Raw genomic sequence first — 24,750 nt, 5'->3', positions numbered from 1 at the left:
AAACCAGTCGCAGATACAGTGGACTTAATGTGTTGGTTTCACCTCACCCAGCATCCTTAATGCATTTATTTTTCTCCACTTGCTATAATTCCATTTCTCTCTCTCTCTCTCTCTCTCTCTCTCTCTCTCTCTCTCTCTCTCTCTCACACACACACACACACACACACTTTCCTTTTGGATACATCAGGTTTGCCCAATAATATGTAGACAGTCCTCCTACATATTGATAAAAACCCATTCAGATTATTATTATTTATATCCTGGCCAGCTCTAGGGCAGATTCCCAAATTATTTATCAGAGTGAGCCTGACTCCCTACCTGTCATTGGTTCCAGTAGCATCACACAAGGCAACAGGTTCATGTACGGTTGGTATGTTACCCTCATTCTGCCACTGTACCCTCAGGAGATTATTCCAACACATGTGCATGGTCCTGTCCCTCTTTGCCTGTGACTGGCACTATTTCCATTTCATTTCATTTCATTTCATTTTTATTTGTCTGTCAGGCACGAGCAGCCAAATCCCACTCCAAATCCCACCAGCATCGGCAGTACAGATCTGCTCATTGGTTGGTGGCTATACAAATCTATACACTAGGTTCCCCCCGCACATACACACTACAAAAAATAATTTAAAAAATCACAATCACAGCATGCAATAAGAGAGTTCCAAATTACTCAGGGAATCAAACCAAGTTGCTGGCTGCAGGCAGAGCCTCCTCAGAGCACTTGTCAATCAGCTGGAGGGGAGATGAATTCCTGTATGGCTCTTTAATTAGACTCCTGGTTTGTCTGTTTTATGGTAGTGTTGTGGGTGTGCCCCAGACCCAAAGGCTGCATAAAAAGCATGTGTTGTGATAATGATGAACTGTGTGGCCAGGAGCATCATGTGGTTCACTTCTTGCTGAAGTGGAATCCTTCCCATTGAAGGGTGTGATTGCATTTTGAATGCTCCCATCCATAATAATCTGTTGGCATGTAAAAAAAATGAGCATGTCAAGGAGAACAGCTCTATCCTATTCTTTCCCAGCATGTTTATTATTTATGTTCCAGGGGGCGAGGGAATAATATTTCCGAGGAGGGGCAGTGAGTATTCAGATATGCAATTCCCTACTTGCAGGCTGAAGTGGCACAGTCCAATAAAAGCTGCCATATACAGTTCTGCTGCTTATATAGCTTGGCTTTTTGACCATAAGTACGATGCAAAAACTATTGAGCGGGACGTCGGTGATAAATTCTAGTGGGGTGCTCCCCATTCAAACATTCCTTATGGACGGGTGGACAATTCTTGATGCCCCAAAGGAATTGAGGTGGAGGTGGGAGGGAGAAGGGAAGGGAAGCAGATAAAGATCTATACTGTCAGCAACCAAAATAAAACCTTCCACTACCTAGTCTCCCACTATGCCTCTAAAGTGAGCAGTGAAATCCCTTGCACACTGCCCACACTTCCAGGGACTTTGGATCATTACATGTCACCTTAGCATATGTATGTTTCCAAGCCCACATTTGCCAAAGCAATATGAATGTGGACGGCCGGGGGGGGGGGGGCATCAACATTAAACAATCACAAGGAGTGGGGGTTCTTAAACGTTTCATGCCTACAGATTCCCCCCCCCCCCCCCGCAACCCTCCCAGCTGGTCTTACTTTCAGGCCCAGAACCCAGCTAGGATAAACTAGTGTAAAAATAGCCAGGGGTGCACTTGATGGGAAGAAAGCGGGATGCAGGCCAGGTTCAACATCCCCCTCCTTCCCCTCTGATGCTCTATCCCCACATCAGGGCCACCCAAGACATTTTGCTGCCTGAGGCAAGGGATAAGATGGTGGCCCCTTCTGCAGATAAAATCTAAGTGGACTGGCAGTTGTATCTTTACTTCAACATAGGTGTGGCAGAGCAGCATCTTCCACTGCACTGGGGGGTAGCAAGTTAGCTTAGAGCAGTGGCTCTCAAATATTTTCCCTCATGGACCAGTTGAAAATTGTTGAGAGCCTTGGTGGACCACTTAATGATCTTTCTACCTGTTGTAGCAATTGTAATGTACTGTGCTAGATGCTGTATGGTTACAAAGCAAGCCTTCTAACATGTGGTTCCACCCTCAGAGAACCATCTTTTAAAAAACTAATTAAACAATTAACCACTCCATACAAACCCTTATCATAGGACAAGACATTACAAAGAAAGAGTCTTATTTTGCCTATGCTAATTTTAATTAGGGCTTACACCGCTCATTAGACCACTTTATTTGGTCTTTCAACATCAAAGCTCTCTCAGAATGCTCATTTTGAGATGTCAGAAACCTTTAAGCTGCTGCTTATTCTGTTCATCTTTTACTCTGGGCAAGGTGACGACATCCCTCCCATCTTACCAACTAACGTAGCTCACCTAAGAGGAGTCTATTGAATTAGAATCTCTCCCCCAGGACTGGCTCAAGTTTCTTTTCATATTTATTATCATTTAAACAGCATGTTTTAACTTGCTTTAAATCTGTAGTATGTTTTGTCTCAAAACAATCCCCTGAAGTAAATCATTAGCACGCTTGGCAACCTCAAGAGACCCTTCATAAGTTACAATCCCCCCCATGAAGATAAAACCCGCATAGGGAAAAATGTGTATTCCAGCATGTGTGAAATGAAGCGCAAGTGTTTAAAATAAAATGATTGCGTCATATTCCAGCTAGAATGAGGTACACACTTTTTTTCTGCTTGGCAATTCTTTACATTACTTTAATTATGAGTCAAGTACATGGGATGAGGAAGTGGAACCTTCAAGGTCAGGGAGAGGAACCTGTCTCTCTTTCTTCGCTGAAAAAAATGTGCAGATTCTTCACAGTTTAGGAGCTCTCTAAAAAACAACAACACAGAAAACCTCTTATAGATGGATGTGAAGGTAAAATATGGTACTTAGGCTGGAGCAAAAACTACTGGAGGCAAGAAAGAGCAACAGCAAGGATGCTTTCTAAACAAACAAAAGGGGGGAAATAATAAGGGTGATTTGTTGAGAAGCAATGCAGTGCACAGTGGTGTTTTGCTTGTCATACCCATTCTGAGAAATAAACTTGCTGCATAGGATAATAAGAGGCAGTAAAGACCTGTTCTCTAACATTTGTATTGAGACAATTGGAACAACATGACCAGATACAATTGTAGTTAAGTCCCTGGAGGCTGTATGTTTTGCTCTTTTTTGAAGAGTTGAATGGTCAAGAAGATTGTCCATAATGTCCACATTAAAAGGTGGACTCTAGTCCATGAAAACTTATGCTGTAATAAATCTTTCGGTCTTTTAAGGTGCCATAAAACCTTAGCTGTTTTTTGCTGCGACAGACCAACACAGATATCCTTCTGGAAATCATTACTGTATGTTGAAAAGTGGCAGCCAGATCCCCTCCTCACTTTCAAAAGTTACCTTGTTTCCCAAAGCAGACTGCGACAAGGATGCCAATGGGACACCTCACCAAGTTGCAGTGAGGATCAAAGAGATGGACAGATAACTGCAAAACCCTTCACACATACTACGTGCTATGGGGATTATAGTTTATAATAATATGGCCACCACCTGCCACATTTAGGAAAATCCTATGCCAAGTATGTTAATTATGTGCCGCTCTAATATGCAAATTAGATATGGCCCTCTGGCTCATGATATTATTTTGATGCAGTCCGCAGTGTTGAACAAGTTTCTGGCTCCTGGTCTATTGCCACCTGGCAAATTCGCTGGTCACAGTAGGGAGAAAAACCAACAGGCTAAAGCCCCACTGAGGACAGCAGCGCCAACAGATATTTCCCTGCAGTAAAATAGGCAAAATTGCATCAGACTCTTGCCAAATCCAGGCATTTTGAATTCAGAAGGTTAACCAGGGAGGTTTTGTCCAAGCTTATCTGAAAACGGATCTCAATCTGCTTTGGTGTCCATGCCTAGAATGCTGGATCTGTCAGATATTTTCTTTTATTGAGATTTGTACTAGAATGCTGCCTCTCCTGCCATTTGTGCTCCAAAGCAACTGCTTCTTGCTGCTTTGTGGTAAGGCCAGCCCTTGGTATGGTTGATTTCCCCAAGTCCATAATAAGGGACTACAAACCTGAAACAGGAAATGCAAAGTGAATTACCATTTGATCTCAGACCAGAATCCCCTCTGGCCAGACTATCTCGTCACTGTGACCCAAAGGATAATAGGAAGGCCTGGTGTTCTGCAAGTGAACCACCTTTCAGGTGATGGCCTCAGTGGCTGTAGGCTTCTGGCTGTGCAGTTTGGAGAAGCACCGGGAATGGCTCCCAAGACCCATGTGAGCTCTTCCCACTCAGTGAATATAAAGCCAAGATTGGATTCCACTAGTCCTCCTTCCCCTTAATGATATGATTGCCCCATGGGAAGTTGCCATAATCTATACCCCAAAAATCTATAACATATGTCCTCACACTTCCCATGCTACCTGCTGTCCTGATTCCTTCCTGACTAATCTTTCACAAGCAATAGTAAAAGCTGAAAGCCTTGTTATTGCTTCATTCACTTGGCAGATCAAGGAAGTTGTCAGTTACCCTGGCAGATGATGTTATTCCTCCTGCTCTTGGAGGGGTGTGTGTGTGGAGTCTGGCAGATGATGTTATTGTTCCTGCTTTCAAAAAAGGCTCTGTTTTCCTCCCACTCCTGTTTCACTACACCACTGCCTGGACCTCTCCAGCCACCTTAATGCCACTTTCCCCACCTTGTCCCCTGCCTGCCCTTGCCTGCTTTTGTGGTTGACAGTTCCAGTCTGGATCTCTCATACATTCCAGAGTGCCCACTATTGGTTTATGTTAACGTGTGTCACATTGGCTCAAGGCTCCCACCACCACCAACCACCCTGGAGTGTATAGTCAGCTGGTCCTTAGTGGCTGCTGCTATGACTTATCCTCCTAAATTGGCCTTCATGCCCAGAAGCATCCTCTGACCTGAGTATCCCAAGCACCACTAGGTAAACCATCAAAGTCCTCCCTCGCACTCCTCATTGAGCTGAATAGGCACCTGCTCCCCAAACCTGGTCATTGCCCCTTTAAAATGGCTACCGGTCATGATGGCTATATGCTGCTTCCAGAATTGGTGGCAGAAGGCCTCTGATTATTAGTCACTAGGGAACAGCAGCAGGAGTACTGTTGGTCTTACTTCCTGCTTGTGGGCTTCTCATAGGCTTCTGCTTGGCCTTTAGGGGAAACAGAATGCTGGACTTAGATGGGCCTTTGCACTGATTCAGCAGGGTTCCTCTTACTTCCTGTATCACAAGGACTGAGCATCCCATATTTTCCCTGATCAGGGCACTAATCTTCTCCAAAGCACAGATAATAGACTGATCCTGAATGGAACACACCATGTGGTTCTCTGCTTCATCTATCTGGGATCTGGAGAGGCATTTCTTGGCACCAGTGGTTGGGTCTCAAGGTCTACACATCCATACATGCCTCATTGTTGTTCACCACCTCATGCTTCTTTTTTGTATGGACTGCATTCCTGGACTTAAACAGGACCTGGAAATTAGACTCTGAACATGCCTGATTGCCCTAAACTCAATAGAGATGGGCTTTCCAACTGTGGCTTGTCACCAGCCTACTGGTAGAGGTTGCCCTGTACAGGTAACCTGCTTGAGGTCAGTTTAGAGGTCTGACTTCCTTGCTACCAGTGCACAGATCTCCATCCCAACATGCTCCTCCCATAGCCCTGTTTGTAATCCTGGCAATAGCATGGTGATCATCAATTGGCTCCCTAGGGCAAGCTGATTGAAGGGGGGCATATAGCAGCTGCTGAACTGGGCAGAAATGTGGGGATAATTCCTACCAGGTGTTTGCTGAGAAGGGAACATTACACAAATCCCTGGCACAGAGCTTGCTTGTCATCCCCATCTCCTCTGGGCTCTGATCTACCTGAGAAGCTGTGATACCAGCAGGAGAACCAAATTGTGCCAAGGCAGGAAGTACCAGGATATAGAGCCTGGACAGCAGGTGCTAAATGCCCATGACTGGTGAGTGGGGAGGAAGCTAGAGAGAGGCACACTCTGGATGTAGATGCAAGCATACACAGAGCCCCACATACTGCAGATTACTGTATAGATACATGGGTGCTCTCTCTCTCTCTCTCTCTCTCTCTCTCTCTCTCTCACACACACACACACACACACACACACACACACACTCACAGGTTCCCTCCATTGCAGCAATGCAAATTTTGCAAGTGTGGCCCCTGTCATCTCCATCAGCACCCAGTAACATGAACACCACCCTTGCCTGCCCATGCAGACTGACCCATGCATCCAGGGATACCATTATTTGGTTCGGTTTTGCCTTGATCATCTCTTTTAAAAATCACACTAGCTGTTCTGAGCATTATTAATGGAAAGGTGAAATGGCAATATTTTGTAGCAAAATAGAAAACCACACTCTCGTCCCAAGGGAAAGTCACACACACACACCAGCCCATGTGGCCCAGTGGACAAAGAACAGGACTCATGAGTCCTCAGCCTGTTCCTGCTTAGATCAAAAGTATCTGGGCAAGTTCCTTTTGTCCTCAATTTTGCTATCTGTCAAATGGATCTACCTCACAGACAGGCTTACAGTTATCCACTTGCCTGGTTGCCTCCAGGTTATTAACAAGGCAAATGCACACAGGCTGTATGGCCAGAGCTACGTGTGACTTTATTCACCATCATTCTTATCCCGAAGAGTTACTGGCAATATAATGTTAGTGAGGAAACAATGATAGAACAGTGTTTAACTCATGGAGTGGGCACACTCCCTCCCTCTCCCCCCACCGCCGGATTGGTGCCCTTTCCTCTGTAGTTTGAAGAGGGGAAAGAGAGCCTCCCATTGACTCCTTGTGCCAGGAAGATAGCAAAGTACAGCAATGACTCTGTCTCACTTGACAAGGGGGCATCATTTCTGAAGCTGCAAATATGAGCTCACAGTGGAAGCTGTGATAGGGCAAGAGAAGCAGCAGCAAAGAGCAGTAGGTGAGGCATGGATAGGAGGGTAGCCGAGAGGGACAGGGAGCTCCAGTATTGAGAATTATTTGCAGCACTGCTCACAGGGTGTTGGTGGAAACAATAAAAACCATCGGGAACATTAAATGTGCTATACACATGCCAGACAGTAAATATATATAGGTGAAGATTTCCAAACATCCACAAACAGCAGTGAAGCTTTTTGCAGGTTCCCATGGAGCAGGCATCCAAGCATTGACACTTGCGTATTAATATTGTTCTTCATCAAATTTATATCCTGTTTCAGCATAACCGCTCCAGGCCACTTACAGTCACAAAAATCACATATTACGAAGTTATACAACTCCCAATAAAACAGTAAATAATTACCATAAAGACCAAAATAGAAACCAGCGCCTTAAAACAAGCAGAAATGAAGCAGGTCAGATAGTGCTTAATTCCCAGTTTGGAAATGCACGGCTAAAGAAGAACACTTTATGCCTACTTGTCAGGGAACCCTTCATACATTTATGCTGAGCTCCCTAACATATCACAGCTCACCAGATGACAAACCCAATTATAACCACACCTCAGACTAACACACATACACAGACACAGTGCATTTTTACACCACGCATGACAGCCAAACACTTTTCTGAGGAGGTATAGGTGCAAACGCACAACAGTGCCGCTATGCAGTAACATCTCTCTTCATATATCCAAACGACAATCGTAAGATCACTTCATATGGACAATTCATCTCTCTTTTCAGCTGCCCCTTTTTTACATACTTCATTGCAGGGGTTTAAAATGTGGCGAAGTGAGAAGTTTTCCCTCCGCTGCTGCAGTAGATCATATGTGGAATGTCCAGGCCAATCTGCGTTACTAGTTGCAGGAGAGAGCCAAGCAACCATCATGATTCTGAGGTTGCTTCCATGCCAGGGCCCTAAGCTTAGCACAGCTGAAAAGCCCTGCTTTTCCGCAATTGGATAGAAACAGATTTTAAACAGCTTCCACAGAAGCTCCATTCAATCACATTATTTTTAAATGCTTAAAATATACTAATCACCAATTAAAAATAAAGCAGGTTCTCCCCACACAGCCTTACTATCTGAAACAAGCAAACTCAGGGACAAGTTATTAAAGTCGCATAATTGTTCTTATAATTACCAGCTTGAATGGAAACAGTTCAGAGCGAGAATGAACCAAATGCCAGCTGGCCCCACAGGCTAACCGATGATGTGGGTCTCTCTGCCCCATGGACCCTCTCAACAGCAATGTTGCTGCCACTTAACAGGCCAGGATGGGCATGGGGTGGCAAGGTTAGGTCTGTGCACCAGATTGGCACCACCAGTGGGCCTGCACAGCCCCAACCTTGCCACCCCCATCCTGGTAATGCGACTCTTGGGAGGGCAGCAGCACTGCACTGGCCACGCTCTTCCTCTGCTGCAGCCGGGTGGAATGGCAGCTCAAAGCTCAGGACAGTGTAGCACTGTACAGTGGTACCTCTAGTTACGTACTTAATTCGTTCTGGAGGTCCGTTCTTAACCTGAAACTGTTCTTAACCTGAAGCACCACTTTAGCTAATGGGGCCCTCCTCTGCTGCTGCGCCGCCACCACGCAATTTCTGTTCTCATCCTGAAGCAAAGTTCTTAACCCGAGGTACTATTTCTGCGTTAGCGGAGTCTGTAACCTGAAGCATATGTAACCCGAGGTACCACTGTATTATGCAGGAATGCATTTCCCCATGGTTAAGATCATCCCATCATGTTTGCTCACAAGTAGGTACTATTCAGTAAGTCCTCTAGATATCATTGGACTCCCAGCTCCCACCAGCCCCAGCCGGCAAAGCCAGTGGTCAGGGATGATGGGAGTTGTACTCCAGCAGCATCTCAGGGGGGCGGGGGAGGACGGCACAGGCTCTACATCCCTTCAGCAGAGGATACCGGCAACATTAATTAAAAGTTTCCTCCTTGTACATTCAGCCTGCTTTATTTTTTCCCCCTGATGAGGGTTGATGGGGGAGTAGTGATGAATAGCCTCTTAATTGTCCCTTGAATATCCTCTCTGATTTGCTTCAGTGTCAGAGTCTGTTCTGATGGGGGAGACCTTAATTATTGATTTCCTTTCATTATTCCCCCCACTTCATTTTTATAGTGAAATAACTATATATAAAGCCTCCCCCCACCCCACCCCAGAACAGAAATTAGCACTGGAGCAAATCCAAGAGACTATCCAAGTGGCAATTACGATGCATGGGAGCAGATTAAAGGTGCATTAAAGGCTATTCACCTCTAATCTGCTCCCATGCACATCAGGAAGCAATAAAACAGGATGAACCTGTAAATAGGAATCCTTTAATTTTAGACAAATAGGGACTTAAAACAGGGGCAGGGGACGAGTGGCCCTCCAGATGTTGCTGGACTACAGCTCCTGTCAGCCACAGCCAGCATGGCCAGGGATGATGGGAGATGTAGTCCTGCAACATCTGGAAGGCCATTGGTTCCCCATCCCTTGACTGAAAAGCAGTTGCAGTTGGTGTGGTGGGGAAGAGCCATGGTGACACTGTGCCTCTGGCAAAGTTGGGGCGAAGAGAAGGTCTGGGTTGCACAGATGCACCAGCAGGAGCACAAGTCCGGTTCTGCCAGTGCATCTGTGCAGCCCATGTCTTGCACATGCTAAGCCCCCCCCCCCCGGTCCCAGCTCCCTCAAGGTAAGCTGCGGTGCTGCCGGTGGCAGGAGGGCTCCACTGCTGCTTAAGTCTCAGTACTGCTTTGCCTGACAAACTAGATCAGCGGCGGCTGCTACAATTAAGTTTTATTACCAAAAATAATGATGATGATCACAGATCAGGTCTGAAGAAACATGGGAAGAAAACACCGGGATGCAACAGAAAGACAAAGATGTCTGGATGCTCAGTGAAAAGTGAATGATCCAAAGATGGCAGTTCCAGATAAAAGGGCTGCTGTGTAAGCAATCTGAGTTAATTAATTTGGAACACAAAGCTATGATCTTGCGATCACCGGGTGCAAACACCCTGCCCCCTACCCTCTAGCTGGCACCACACACTATGTTCCAAAGCCACTGAGCTGTAGCTTCTTCCCATGCATACACATTACTACTACTACAACTACTACTGCTACTACTACAGTGGTACCTTGGGTTACATATGCTTCAGGTTACATACGCTTCAGGTTACAGACTCCGCTAACCCAGAAATAGTGCTTCAGGTTAAGAACTTTGTTTCAGGATGAGAACAGAAATTGTGCTCCAGCGGCGCGGCAGCAGCGGGAGGCCCCATTAGCTAAAGTGGTGCTTCAGGTTAAGAACAGTTTCAGGTTAAGAATGGAATGAATTAAGTACTTAACCCGAGGTACCACTGTACCTATATATCGCCCTTTATCAAAAGATTCCAAAGTGGTGTGCAACATTAAGAACATATTTTATGGAGCACAATAAAAAACATAATAATAGATAGCATCGTTGTCGTCATCATCATATAATCATAATAACACACACACACACAAACCTGCTTTAACAGTCCCTAGATTATTTAATGGCCAAAGACCTGGATAAAGAGGAATGTTTTTGCCTGGTGCCTAAAGACATGTAATAATGGGACCAGGTGAGTCTCTCTGGGTATTGAGGTCCTGAGCAGTGCAAGGCTTTATAGGTCAACACCAGCACTTTGAATTGGGCCTGGAAACTAATTGGCAGCCAGTGCAGTCAGGCCAGGATTGGAACCTCTCACTAGCAATATCTGGCACAAATCTGCTGGGAAGTATATTGATGGCCACACTGTCTCGAGCACCCAGTGTGTTCTAGTAATTGCTGATTATATCCCAGGATAGTTCCCTTCTTTCCCCACATACTAGGGGCAGGGTTCTGCTAGTCCACTGGCTTTCTTTTCCCTCAGGTGACCCCGCTTTGAGGTTCACTTGCAGACATCTGCTAGTAAACAGAACAAGGACTTTTTCTTTAACACCAGGGTTTTTTAAACTGCAATACTGTATACATAGTCAAAAGCCCTGATGTTAACAACATCAGGCAAGCAAACATACACATATGTCTGTATTTAGACCATTTCTGTCAACCCACACATTCACCACAGAAAACTAAATACTGAAACGCATGGGCTTCCTTGGTCTACCCTGGGGCCACATGAAAACAAGGCTTGACACCAGGGTAAGTGGGAATACAAGTATGATCTCAGTTGGAAGAGAGGAGGTTAAGCCCATATATCCCCTGTGCCTCTTTGCTGAGGAGACAGTAATTTCCGCAATCACAGAAGTGTTTCTATTCCTGGGAGTGCAATCAGAAGCCGGCGCTCTGCCCGGCTCATCAGGGCCTTCAGCAAGCAAAGACCCCCCCTCCCCCCCCTTCATGCTCCTGTCACCCTACCACTATCAGGAACAGACATGGAGACCATACCATCTTACAGACCCCAAAGAGGGAAAAGAATAAGGGTGGGTGAATAGATATGCCAATGCATAGTGGTTAGAGAGCTGGTCCAAGAGGCGTCTCTGCCACGGATCACTAGTACAGCCTTGGATAAGTTGTTTTCCCCGCAGCCCTATTTGTCCCATCTGTAAAATGGGACTACCGATAATCTGCTTCCTTGCAGGCTTGTTTGTGAAAGCAATGTAGATTGCAAAGTCGATTTTTTAAAAGTGCTCTGTAAATTATGAATAGTGAGCAGTGCACCATGTACCCACATGGGGACTAGGAATAAATAACTGCCCTCTCTCCCCCCCCCCCGGACTCCTTCACATTGGCCAAGATGAGAAGGGTGAAGAGCCAGGTCTAGTGACTAGAGTGTCAAATCCCCACTCAGCCGCTAAACCCATGGACCCCGTGCCTGCCCCCCTTCTCTTTCCCCACTCCCTCACAGGGTTGTTGTGAGTATAAAACAGGGGAGTGAAGAACCACGTACACCAAACAGGGCAAATATATAATAAGAAGAATAAATTCTTATAGAGATGCCACTTCTGTGTAGGAATTAATATGCCCTAGCCCAATGGTTGAGCACTCACTTTGAACAGAGAAGGTTCACTTCCCAGCCTTTCCACATAGGGCTGGGAGAAACCCCAGCTTGAAATCCTAGAGAGCTGCTGCCAGTCAGTGTACAGTGCTCAGCTAGATAGTCATCTGGGTCCGTAAAAGGCAGATTCCTATGTTCCTAGGCCCCCTGCATGTAGGAATTTCACCATTGCAAAGCAGTCCATAGAATGGACAAAGTCCCAGCTCTTAAATAAACGCATGTGAAATAACACACACACACAGCCAGCTCCTGCCTTTACACCCACACCACATAAAGGCAAGCCGGCTATTGCTGATGCTTTCGCCTGCATTCCACATCCTCCAGAAGACCGCAAGAGGCCTTCCTAATGCTCTGCCCCCATTGCTGTAAGACTTCTGCCCCCACTTCCCTCACACTGCCTCTTCTCCCCACTCCCTCAATGAGCTTTCCTTTCTTTTCCCTTTTCTTCATCCTCTCCCCTCTCTCTTTGGTTCCTGCCAGTTATTGATTTTCCTGCCTTTTCTTTCTCTCCCCTCGGGGCCCCGAGTCGTGCTGCGTTTTTGTCCTTTTTCTCGCTTTTTCTTTCCTCCGCGCGTCTCAGTTAGAGGAACACAGAAACGAACATGGCCCCCGGGTGTTTGACATCGCCGGGTGGATGCCACACACCAGGGCAAACAGCCTCCACACCCCGCAAGCAGACAACACACTTTTGCCTGGGACTAAGGCAGCTGCTTCTGGGGTGGAGGTGGGTGGTTGCATTGACTAGACCATTGTTGCCTCTATGCTAGGACTTACAAACACAAAAACGTTCCCTAAATTTGCTCTAGGGTGAGAGGGGGTTATGGACACAGCAATCCTCTACACCTGCTCTTGGGATGGCGGCTGTTAACACAGGGATCCCTTGCTTAGTACTCAAGGACAGCTGGGATACAACAGGGACATTGGCTTGGCGAAGCTCACATACTTTTTCTTCACTGGCATGACAAGCACAAATGCTGCTGAAGTACTGGAGGAATGAAGCCGACACCCTCAAGCACCTCAAGGCTGTGGGAGGGCAAGAGAGGCGTCCAAGTCCTCTGCAGGAAAAGCTTTGAAAGACCTTTCCTTGAAACCCCCGTGTTTGTTGTGTGCTGTTGTTTAAATCAAAGGCAGTTGCAGCTGAGTCTGGTGTGGAGATCCCGCATTCACATTCGGAAAGACTGTGAGGTCCGTGTGTCTGAGGGGCAGAATCACAGCGTCTGGGGAACATGAGGGATGGAAGTTACAGATGGAGGGGAGGGCTGCTAGATCCAAAAGACATTCTGAGACTCATAGTTCAGTGGTCCAACATACGACCATGGCTGTGTCCCCCTGGCACCTCTGGCTGAAGCAAGTGGGCCCTGTGAAGGGCCATTGAGCCATTGGAAAAATCCCTCACTCTTTCTTTCCCTCTGTCACACCATCTTGAAGCTCCCATCCTCCCCAAAGTTACAGAATATCAAATAGCAAGGCTGAAAAGAACCTTTCCTGACATTTTGGAGCCTTCTATCAGATAGAAATATGGCCCAGCTTGAGTGTAGAACAAGGCTAAAATAGTGTGAGGCATCTATGGGTTAGGGTTGATGGGCATCCTTATTGTGGGGTGACATACCCTCCAATATTTCTCCAATGAAAATAGGGACATCCCACTCCATAAGGATAATTTTACTGTTTATACCCCACATATCTTACTGGGTTGCCCCAGCCCTCTGGGCAGCTTGCAACATACATACAAAGTATCATAACAAAACATTAAACATGGAAAAAACCTTCCCTATACAGTGGTACCTTGAAAGTCAAACGGAATCCGTTCCGGAAGTCCGTTTGACTTCCAAAATGTTTGGAAACCAAAGCACGGCTTCTGATTGGCTGCAGGAAGCTACTGCAGACAATTGGAAGCCGCAGAAGCCCCGTTGGATGTTCAGGTTCCAAAGAATGTTTGCAAACCGGAACACTCACTTCCAGGTTTGCGACATTTGGGAGCCAAAACATCCAGGTACCAAGGCATTCGACAACCAAGGTACAACTGTACAGGATTGCCTTCAGATGGCTTGGTGGTCGGATAACTCCACACCCTCCAGCATTTTGCTAATGAAAACAGGGACATCCTAAGTGGGACATTCCTGGATCAAGTCAGAAACTGGGATGGCTTCTCTAAATCAGGGACGTTCCTGGAAAAAAGGGGCAGTTGGAGGGTCTGGGGTGAGGTTGTCGCACAATAGGATACAGGGCCTTACTGCAATGAGGCACTGTGTGAGAGTAGTTCTTGTGTCCAATAATTGGTCGGTTGCCTACCCTGGATGGGGTTGCACTGACTCTTTAGGAGCACGTTCACAGTTTGGGGAAGCTTCTGGATTTGGTTCTGTCACTGGAGGCTCAGGTAGTCTCAGTGGTTCAAAGGACACTTTACCAACTGTAGCTGATTTGACAGCTGTGGCCATTCCTGGACTAGGAAAGCCTTGCCACAGTAGTTCATGCATTGGTTACTTCAAGACTGGATTACTGCAATGTGCTCTATGTGGGGCTTCCCTCACGCTTCATCCAGAAGCTGCAGTTAGTGCCGAATACTATAGCATGATTGCTGACATCAGTGAGGCCTTGTCAGCATATAACACATGTGTTCAGAGATCTGCACTGGTTGTAAATTTGCTACTGGGCCAAATTCAACGTGCTAATATTAGCATATAAAGCAGAGGTCCCCAAACCAAGGCCCACAGACTGGATAAGGTCCTTCTGCCACCGCCTGCGCTTACCGGCGCTGCGCTGCACAGCTGCCCACTTCCGGGTTGGAGGAGCACCAGAAATAGTTTGTGCACATGCGCAAGAGTTATTTGCACATGTGTAAGAGTTATTTCTGGTGCACATCCGGGTCGGAGGAAGCCCGTTCACGTGCACACAAGCTATTTCCGGTGCTCCTCCGACCCAGAAGTGCACCAGAAATAGTGTGTGCGCATGCCCGCCGCGTGATCGGCACTGGAGACACTGGCCCGAGGCGCGGTAAGTTTGCTGACCCCTGATATAAAGCCCTTAACAACTTGAGACCAGTTTACCTAGGAGATCATCTTGCTCCACGTGCCCACTTAACCACTTTGATCAGCAAAATTGGCACTACTACAGCTGCCACATATACCCATTCTACATTGATAAGAACTCAATTGTTTAATGCACTTTGGAACTCCCTGCCTATTGAGATCAAGCAGGTGCCTTCACTGTAGTCTTTTGGGCACCTGGTGAAAACATTCTTGTTTAGACAAGTCTACCCAGATGATAGGAAGTTGAAGTGATTTAAATCTGCTTTAGAATTTTAACTTCTGTATGTTTTTAAGTATAGCCGTGAATTTTTCTCAACTTTATTGTTTTATATTTTTATAAACCACATTGAGGTTATTGTTGTTGTTTTACAATCAAGCGGCGTATGAATGTTTTGGAATGAATGAATGAATGAATGAATGAACAGTTTGATATTGGGTGACCCCTTGATGTGACTTTGTGGATGCGTCTGGTTGCCATATAATGGGACAAAAACGGGGGGTGGGCGGCAGGATTGCCTGTGTGGATTGTACATCCTTTTGGTCCCACTCTCCGCTCTATGATTCTCTTAAGCAAGAAATAAATGAAAAAGAGCTCCATTAGATCAGACTAAAGGCTCAACTAGTCTAGTCTCCCATTTTGCACAGTGGCCAGCCAGATGCTGCCAGGAAGCCTACAAACAAAGCTTTCGCGACATTTATTCTTCCCAGCAACTGGTATTCAGTGGCACTGCCTCTGAACCTGGAAGCTCCACACAAAGGCTACCATCCATTAATTAATTAATCAATCAATCAATCTAATCCCCCTTTAAAGCCTTCTAAACACATTGCTCACACCTTTTGCAGCAGCAATTCCACAGGTTAATTATGCATTGCACAGAGGCAACTCTTCATTCTGTCCTGAGCCTCCTACCAACTGGCATAAGTGGGTGACCCCAGGTTAGGAGAGAGTGAGGAAAAACTCATCAGTATCCACTTTCTCTGCCCACTGGGCATATTTATAAAGCCCGTGTATCCCCCTCACTTTCTAAACTATAAATAAATAAATCCAAACAGTTGGTGTTGAAAGTTGTTAGGCATCCTAATTTGGGGAAGAGGGAAGGTGATGCTGGGATGATCAGCCCCTGCTTCTCTTTGAGACACACAGCACCGATGAGACGACACACACGCCTCAGAGAGGTTTAATCAAAGTCGGCAGGTTTCATTTCCACCTGCCAGCTGCCTGCAGGAGCAAAATCCCCCTGGATTGCGACAGGTTTTTTTGGGAGGAAAAGTGGGGGACCAAGAAAGGCTGTGAGGGAAGGAAATTGGGGGGGGGGGGAGTTATTAGCCAAGAGGAACCAATCACCAGGTTCCCAGGGCCAGAGGGGAGATGAGAGGGTCTAGGGTTTCATGCGTCAATTTCACGCCTCCCACAAACCCTTAATCCCATCAAGTGACGCTCTCAGGCTCTTCTCTGACTGTAATTAATTTGGAAGCCACACGTGCGCGCACACACTCAAGACTTGCCCGCACAAAATCTCTCCCTGCTGATGCCCGGTAATCCCAGGTTAATACTCCTCCCTCCCACCTCCATTTTGGGCTATTCTTTCCCAGTTCTAACCTGCTACTTTTATGCAGCCCTACACACCTCACCATACCCAACTTTTAAGCCAAGTCAGAGATTAGCCAGAGCCTCTGTTATTCAGTTTGTGAAGTAGTGATAAAGCATGTGCAGAGCGTATTTCAGTTATATAATTTCAGCCAAACTTCAATTTGGCTGCTCTGGCTTAGGGTCTAACAAGAGGCTTGAGCCACATTACCTTTCATTTTAGAAACCTTTCTCCTAAGTTACTAACTTCTAATAGGTGAGGTGTTTGTGGCCTAAATCTTCCTGGATTCTGCAATCTACCCCCCCCCCCAAACTCCACCACCTTAAAGCACTCCATTCTTAATTTATAGCATTTGCCTCTCAGTGCCAGGTGAAGGAGAATCCCTGCCCAAACACAGTGGCGTAGCGTGGGTTGTCAGCACCCGGGGCAAGGCAAGTAATTTGCGCCCCCTAACCCGTTGATTTGCGCCCCCTAACCCGTGGATTTGCGCCCCCTAACCCTAACCCCCAGATGTTGCGCCCGGTGCGGCCGGCCCCCCCTGCACCCCCCACGCTACGCCACTGCCCAAACAGCTGCTCCCGAACTCTCTTTCATTTCTTCCCTCCATTGGCAAGGCCCTTTCCCAGCTGTTTTGGTGTGCGCACAGATTCCATGCAAAGCTGCCAAAACCCTCTGCCTCGCGCTGGATCACCTCTGTTTCCTGGAACCCGGACAACAGGCCACTTTTGCTAGCACAGCTGTGCCTGGCAGTTTTGTGAAGCCCACACACTCTCTTGCTCTTTAGTGGAGCATGAGCCGGGCATGGGGCAGGGGGGGGGGAGCTTTGAATAAGTATCCATTAATGGCTTGATCTGGAAACTGGAGCACCTGGAGGAAGGGGGTGGGTGGGCAATGGTCCCAGAATCCTCTGCTTTTTGCAGGAAGGAACAAGGGTGCGGGCGGCGGCAGTGAGAGATAAATGAGAGAGGGTGTGAATGAACACAGAGACAGCATGTATGAAAAAAGTGGCCGGTGGTGAGAATCAGTGTTGGCACTGCCAGAAAGGGCCTGTAGGTTTGGCTGAAGAATGGTATTAATAAACAACACCATGGATTATATGCAGAGGAGGGTGGGCAGAGTGTGTTGAAAAGGAGGCACTTTCTCTCATACAGCCATTTACAATCGTGGCGTCTCTTTCTGAATGGGTGTTATCTATAGAATTATTCCCATGTATTTGCTTGCAGCCTGAATTAGTGTGTCTGGGGAAGGGGTAAGAGCTACAGCCCAAAACTAGATTCAGGAGGATCCCTGTGTACATCATGGAAACATTGTAACCAGAGAAGGGTTTTGCTTGGTTGTGAGTGTATCTGTGATAAACTGTACCAATGACCTGGATGAGCTTTGTAATAGGATGGGCTGCACACACAAGATCAATATTGGCAGCTACAGTCAAAAGAATCTGTCCGAGGGTGGGAAGGATGACAGTTTCCTTTATTTCAACCTGGGCATTAAAAGGCAAAGACACTTCTCTCTAGTAGCAATGTGTAGCTATGTAGTAAAACAGTACCCTTGATGAAATGTGTGAGAAACAGGGCCAAAAATTAGGGGATGTATTTCTAAAGTATTGTACAGCTTGACAGCCCAGTTGTTGCAGATTTGGAGTAATTTAGTGTGCAACGATGTCAGCTGTAAAATTGCAGACATTAGAAGGCAAGTGAAGCTGCCATATGCTTAGTCAGACTACTGGTCCATCTAGCTCAGTATTGCCCCCACTGAGTGGCAGCCTCTCTCTGTGGTTTTAGACAGGGATCCTTCCCAGCCCTGCCTGGAGATGCCAGGGATTAACCTGGGATCGTCAGCATGCAAAGGATGTTCTCTACTACTGAGCTGAGGCCTTCCTAGAGCTTACTGTCTTGTAGATAGATTTTTTAATATGGGCCTCAAGAACGTGAAAGCGGGCAGGTATTATCTAAAAGCGCATTAACATATAGGTACAATGGCGCAGTGTGAGGACTATCATCTCAAAGGAGCTATTTAAAGTACTACATTAAAGTGTATTTATGGCAGCAAAACACAATGGCACGACTAAGTAGGTGTGTGTGCTAATAATGCAACCATGTTGTTTTGTGTAAGTAGTGTGTGAAGTAGAACATTGTTACAGTGTTTACTGACCTGTTGGTACAATGGCATAAAGGATGTGCATATGGGGAACCTGTCCTCCGCCGCCGCTGCCCCCCGACCCCAAAGTTGTTGGACTCACGTTTCCTCACCCTTGTCTTAAAAGACGTTGGCATCCTGCATGACAAAAATTGTGTCATACAAGCCATGAGGCTATGTAGCGACAGGGCAGAATCTGGTGTCAATTCACATTGTGTAGGATGGCAACATCTCCTTGAATGAGGGTAAGCAGAGCATTTGAGAACATGAAGTAACACCCCAAGAGCAGGTAAGCAGTCCATATTTGCACAAGGGAATAGATATGGCAGTATACTTAACTGTAGCTGCTGCAAGAAGGAGCAGTGATAAATCATGTACCTAAAATTCTCTAGCAACCACATGGGGAAGATATGTAGAGATAGAGCCCTACTCACAAAAGCATCTATATTTCAGAAATATGGTTAACATGGGAAAATGTGTCTGACAAATGCTGGCAATTGTGCACGCTCCCTAGACAATGTGGAGAATATCTTAACAAATGGGAATTGTGTACACTGACCAGTCAATGTGTATAGCCCTCCAAGGGATATTAGTGAATCTGAGCATTTCACACCTGACCAGAGAACGTACATGTTTTCCAAGTGGTGAACTCACCATGACCAGCCAGTGTGTGAAATATGCCTTCACGTTTGCACACATTTCCCAGCATCACTTGAGTTTTTGCACATATGCAGAGTTCCCTGTTTATGCTCTTCATTTGAGTACACTGTCTACAACATCTAGCGAATGTGCAAACTACCGTATTTTTCGCCCTATAGGACGCACTTTTTCCCCTCCAAAAATGAAGGGGAAATGTGTGTGCATCCTGTGGGGCGAATGCAGGCTTTCACTGAAGCCTGAAGAGCGAAAGGGGTCGGCGAAAGTTCCCGCCGGTCTCCCAAGGCTTGCGGAGAGCTGCCTGCATCCCGAAGCCCAGGGCGCGCTGAGTAGCGTGTCCCGGGCTTCGGGCAGATATCCACAAGCCTGGGGAGACCGGCGCAACTTCCCGCCGGGCTCCCTAGGCTTGCGGATAGCAGCCTGTTCTGGGGGCTGGGGTCGGGGGAAGCTCGGGCTTCCCCCGCCCCAGCCCCGCGCCTGGGGGGAGAAATAATTTTTTTTTCTTTATTCCCCCCCCAAAAAAAAACTAGGTGAGCCCTATGGGCCGGTGCACCCTATGGGGCGAAAAATACGGTAACCAGTGCTCATGTGTGTTCTCCATTCAGCTCACACTACTAATCACCGAGGTGCATACATATCAATAATTAAAAGAACACAGCTACGTTGCTGGAAGTACATTTGATGAAAACCGCTTGCAAAACGGTGGGGGCAAACTATTGATTCTGTCTCAAGCCCTGCAGATAGAGCTACCAGGGTGTTTAAAGACAGGTGGGTTCACTATGCAACTGTGTTGCTGCAATTTCATTGTATATTTGGGGAAAACATGGGAATATAGGTGGAAGGCTGTTGTTGCCACAGGCAGTGTCAAATTTTTACCTGTCCCCACTGTATTCAGTGTGTATTCCTGCTTGTGTGTGCCTCCTCATACAAGTTCACAGTACTACTGCTATTAGTAATAATACTGTTAGTAGCGCTGCACTGTATACCATTTATTTATTCAAAAATTTATATCCCACTTTTCAACATGCAGGTCTCAAAAGGGCTTATAACTATAAAATTACAATAAGAAAAATTTAAAACATAAATTAAACCGCCAACCTTTCAAACCTCAATAATTTAAAATCTCAACAATTAACATTGCTGTAGGCACTCTAATGCATTCTGGGCACTAAATCTGTGCAGCACAGTTACTTGTGCGCCTCAGCATCTCTCACTGACCACACCCAAACGAGCTAATCTGTTGCTAGGAAGCTCTTCTAGCAGCCAACGCCTCTTCAAGGGAGAAAAGGCACAACCGGTGAGAAAAATCTACAAGTGGCAGGAGGAGAGAGGAAGCCATTCTGATTGTGTGCTTGGAGGGAGAGACCACACATGTGGTCTCTTTCTCAAGCAGCAGAGACAGTTGCCTTGACCCAAGGATGGAGAGGGGAAAGGCCGTAGCTCAGTGGCAGAGCACCTGCTTTCCATGCAGGAGGTTGCAGGTTCAATCCCTGGTACCTCCCGGTAAGGCTGGAGAACTGTTGCTGTTCAGGGTAAACAAATGGGCAAAGTGGACCAGTGGTCTGGCTCAGTATAATACAGCTTCATTTGCTTGTAATACCATCCACGGCAGACCAAGAGGGCAAATGTGCTTAACCATTCTTACCTAGTCCATCCTCTGGAGGTAGATGACTAATATTGCCATGTTGAGAATGGCTGAGACTTATTGGTCCAAGTCCATTGAGTGAATTGATGGCTGAGCTGGAAAGGCGATGGGGGTGAGGGGGGGCGTTGAGGTTGAACTGTGGCCAACCCCTGCATGCTAAATAATGCTGGCAGTCAGGAAAGGGGGGGGATTTGCTTTGATGCACTAAAACAGCCACGCGCACACACAACCTGAAGAGAGACAGTTATTGATACCGAGCTATACCCATGCCAGAAGAGTCACCCGAGCAACACACAATCAAGAGAGGAGGCAATCGGCAAAGCAGACAGTCAGAGGGCAGAGGCAGCCACTGATCCACACGCACAGTCAGAGAGGAGAGAAGAAGCCATGTGCACAAAAGGGAGAGGCAGCCTCTGATACAGGTTCACACAGCAGGTGAGATTTAACACACACACCCCAGTACAGGGATCAGTAAAGAGAGGCAGCCTTTGATGCACCCGAAACAGCAGCAAAGAGGATCATTGACACACATGCACAATCGGAAAGGCAGAAACAGCCACTGATACAGCCAAGGACACACCTGCTTTGTAAAATGCTAGCAATCTCACATGTGAACGGCCAGACTCCAGGTGTGAAAAGCCCACATAGACACATGAAAAGAAGCACACGCTCAGATACTACACACCCAACGATGTGGGGTCCCAAGCGCAGATACTCATAGACAAAGATGCACACACTCAAAGGTCATAGTCACCATCAGACTGGGCCATACCAATGATCCATCTTAATCTAGTCTCCAGAATCCGGCAAGGAAAATAGCGCTTCAGCCCCCACAGCTGCGGAGCCCACTGTGTGGCCCCATTTCCAATCCTAGGGAAAAAGCGGGCAGAAACATCTTTGTGACCGGCAGCCACAGACTGCCCCCAAGATTGCACAAAAGATGAAAAGTGGTCCAGCTAGCCTGCAGGCTGTAGCAATACACCCACCTGCAAAAGAAACTGGGCTGAGAAAAGGATGAGAAAAGCCGGAGCTCACACATCCTTTCGGAAAAGCCAGCATCACCTTAGGGATTCCGCCCCCACCTCCCCACACGGAAAACATTGTTTCCTGAGGAAACCACAGTAGTAATTACAAAGTGATGTTCTCCTCTGCCTTGCATTCAGCTTCACAGTCATCTTCCGCAAGAGGCTGGTTCCTGCACCCATCTTTGCTGGCTGCTATCAGTGTTACCCCGTTCTCCATTATTCTCTCGAAGGATTCCCTTCCTTTCAAAAACAAAAACCCACTTTGAATCCCTACCTATTTGCATTGTCCGGTGACAATGAGTTCCATAGGTATTTCAAGGACTGTGCATGAAGTATGAGGAGAGCTTTTTAGAGAAGGATGTCCTGAACCTAGCAGAAGGCAGCAGGACAGAGAAAAGGGAATACTGAATGGAACACACACAAAAACAAGACAGTATTTCTTTACTCAAGCGCCAAAGGTCCTATAATGGTTCCCACCTTTCTTCTTGTGGTACAGCACCTCTTGCCTTGCTCCTCTCTATTAAACAGCACCCTGTGGGCATTACCTTCTTCACCTACTGCCTCACCCTTTGCTTGGCATGCAAGTGGTCATGAGAATGTGGCCCACGTTCTCCAGCCAAGCCTCTGCCCCTCTGCCTTGTTGAGGGATCATAGGTGGTGCAAGTGCTTTGCATGCTGAATCGCAAGACACCTCTTAAAAAGAAGGGATCTGTGGCCTTTCGCCAGGCAACTCCCTAAATTCCCTGGCCCCCTCTTTTCTTTCCCTTCAATTCCTTTTCACACTCACACCTTGCTGCTATTTCTGTTAAGATGGCTGTTCCCATGGGCTGGCATGAGACCTTACGTATGAAAAGAGTTGCCCAGATGCCAACATACGCGGGAGAGAGGGCACCGTGCTTGAACTATGGGGGTAAGGGTAGAGGGCCTTATTAAAATGGACAAGCCCCACCTCCTGACTCCTCCCATTTTAGCCAAACCGTGCCTTTTAAAGAGAGGCATCACAAAAAAGTATACCTCTCACCCACCTGCCCCCCACTCCGCCCAGTAATTTGAGCACTAGGAGGGCATGTGAGGAATCACCTTGTGAATTCTTTGGGAAAAGCAGAAGGTGCTGGAAGGGGATTCTGCATCCAATTCTTAATGACCAAACCTTTTCCGAAGGAGTTCAGGGGCCTGGTCATCAACACCCCCCTTCTGTTCCTCTCTCTTACCTTTGTGCCCTTCCCAGTCCACTATTCAGTCAGTGACTGACTGGTGCCCAGCAAAGCCACCTACCTCCTCCTTGGGCCCACGAGTGCATGGGAAGCATGGAGCCACTGCTGTGCATGTGTGCACGTGCACACATGCATGCTGGGGAGGAAGGCAGATGTGGCAGGCCAAGAGATGTCTTCTTCCTCAGGCACATGGAGCCAAGGAAGGATGGGGAAGGAAGTGTGCTCCTTATCTGGACTCTTGGGGTGGCGTAGGAGGCGGCTTCTGGGTTGAGAATGGGGAAGCCCGGGGGGGGGGGGGGACCCAGTCCTCTGCATCCAGGGTTAGAATTAGGAAACCAGCCCCCTCTGTCATTTTGGGAGAAGGAGGGGCCTGAGCCAACCAGGATGCCTGAGTTCTCTCCCACCCACCCCCTGCTGCTAGATCTTGGATACATCCATTCCCAACTCATTTTGGGCAGAGTACAGACTCAGAAAGGATTCTGCTGTGCTTCAGCCCTGGCGTTCAAATGGCAGATTTTTCCTTTCTTTTAATGGTAGATAAATCACTCTCTGTCTCAACATCCCAGCCTTTCCACCCGCTCACAAATAAAATCCTCTTTAACTCCCATCCTACCTGTCAAAACCCTTATTAAGAGGCCAGTTTAGGCAAACCTCCTATCAACGCCCCCCTCCCCGCCCCACTTTGCGAGGGAGAGTTACCTCTGTAAGAGCCAGCCTGCCACCCGGTGGGGAACCTGAATACCTCCTAAGCGTCTTCAAGCAGCCCCTTCCTTGGCATGGTCTGGCTTGGGACCCCTCCATTCACACGTCCCTGGGCTTGCAAACTGCCATCTTAAGATTCCCTCTGCTGGCCTTCCTGCTGCTGCTGATGAGAGGTGTGGTCCCTCCATGATCATTCATTGACCAAACCGCGCTGGGGAAAAGTCTCCTTTCCCTCCCCAGCTCCACCAGGCTTTTCAACCCCGCTCTCACCTCAGCTAGCTTCTGATCCAGGCAGGCCAGGCTGGGCTTCCTTTTGTCCTGCAGCTCACACCCAGCGAGATCCTCTGGCAGACCCAAGCGGGGGCCTGACTCTGGCTCTTCTCACACCTCCAAACCCAATTTCAGAGGGCGCGTGGCATCGCTGGCGTCTAGGACCCAGACGGACGTGTGTGTGTGTGTGTGTGTGTGGGGGGGGGGGAATGGGCACAACCCTGCAATGTTCACACACTGTCGCCCACCCACCCCAGGTTCTCCAGCGCCCCTCCCCTTTGTGGGAGAATCCTTTTGGGGGGTGGGGCTCTGTTGCTCCAGTCCTCCAGCCCCCAGTGGAAATCTGAAGATGTCTGGCTCCTTGCCTCACTTGAACCACCGCGATCCACTCCCTTCCTGAAGGATCGAGTGGCTCCCTCCTGCTTTGGGCTCCCTCCTGCTCTCAGCCCCGCGCTCCTCCTAGAAGATCCAGGAGCCTTGGCTCTCTCTCCCACCGCACCCCTT

General features: G+C 47.5%; 2 protein-coding genes across 7 annotated transcripts in view; one reads left to right on the top strand and one right to left on the bottom strand.

Annotated features, from left to right (window-relative positions):
- The window catches only part of KDELR1 (KDEL endoplasmic reticulum protein retention receptor 1), a 130,292-nt gene that overhangs the window by 84,541 nt on the left and 21,001 nt on the right, over positions 1-24,750 (top strand). The gene's annotated exons all lie outside the window — the stretch shown is intronic.
- GRIN2D (glutamate ionotropic receptor NMDA type subunit 2D) overlaps positions 1-24,750 on the bottom strand; it is a 59,520-nt gene that overhangs the window by 32,469 nt on the left and 2,301 nt on the right. The window contains exon 1 of one of the 3 annotated variants that reach the window (XM_081167076.1): positions 21,808-21,905. The exons of the other annotated variants lie outside the window; for them this stretch is intronic. The gene's annotated coding sequence lies outside the window, so the exon portion shown is untranslated. Of the gene's footprint in view, positions 1-21,807; positions 21,906-24,750 lie in introns of those variants that run through there. 3 annotated transcript variants of the gene reach the window in all.

Source organism: Podarcis bocagei (genome assembly GCF_964188305.1).
Source record: "Podarcis bocagei genome assembly, chromosome: 13".
NCBI classification, from domain to species: Eukaryota; Metazoa; Chordata; class Lepidosauria; order Squamata; family Lacertidae; genus Podarcis; species Podarcis bocagei.
The sequence above is the reverse complement of the archived record's forward strand: the minus strand, read 5'-3'. Positions and strand labels throughout refer to the sequence as shown.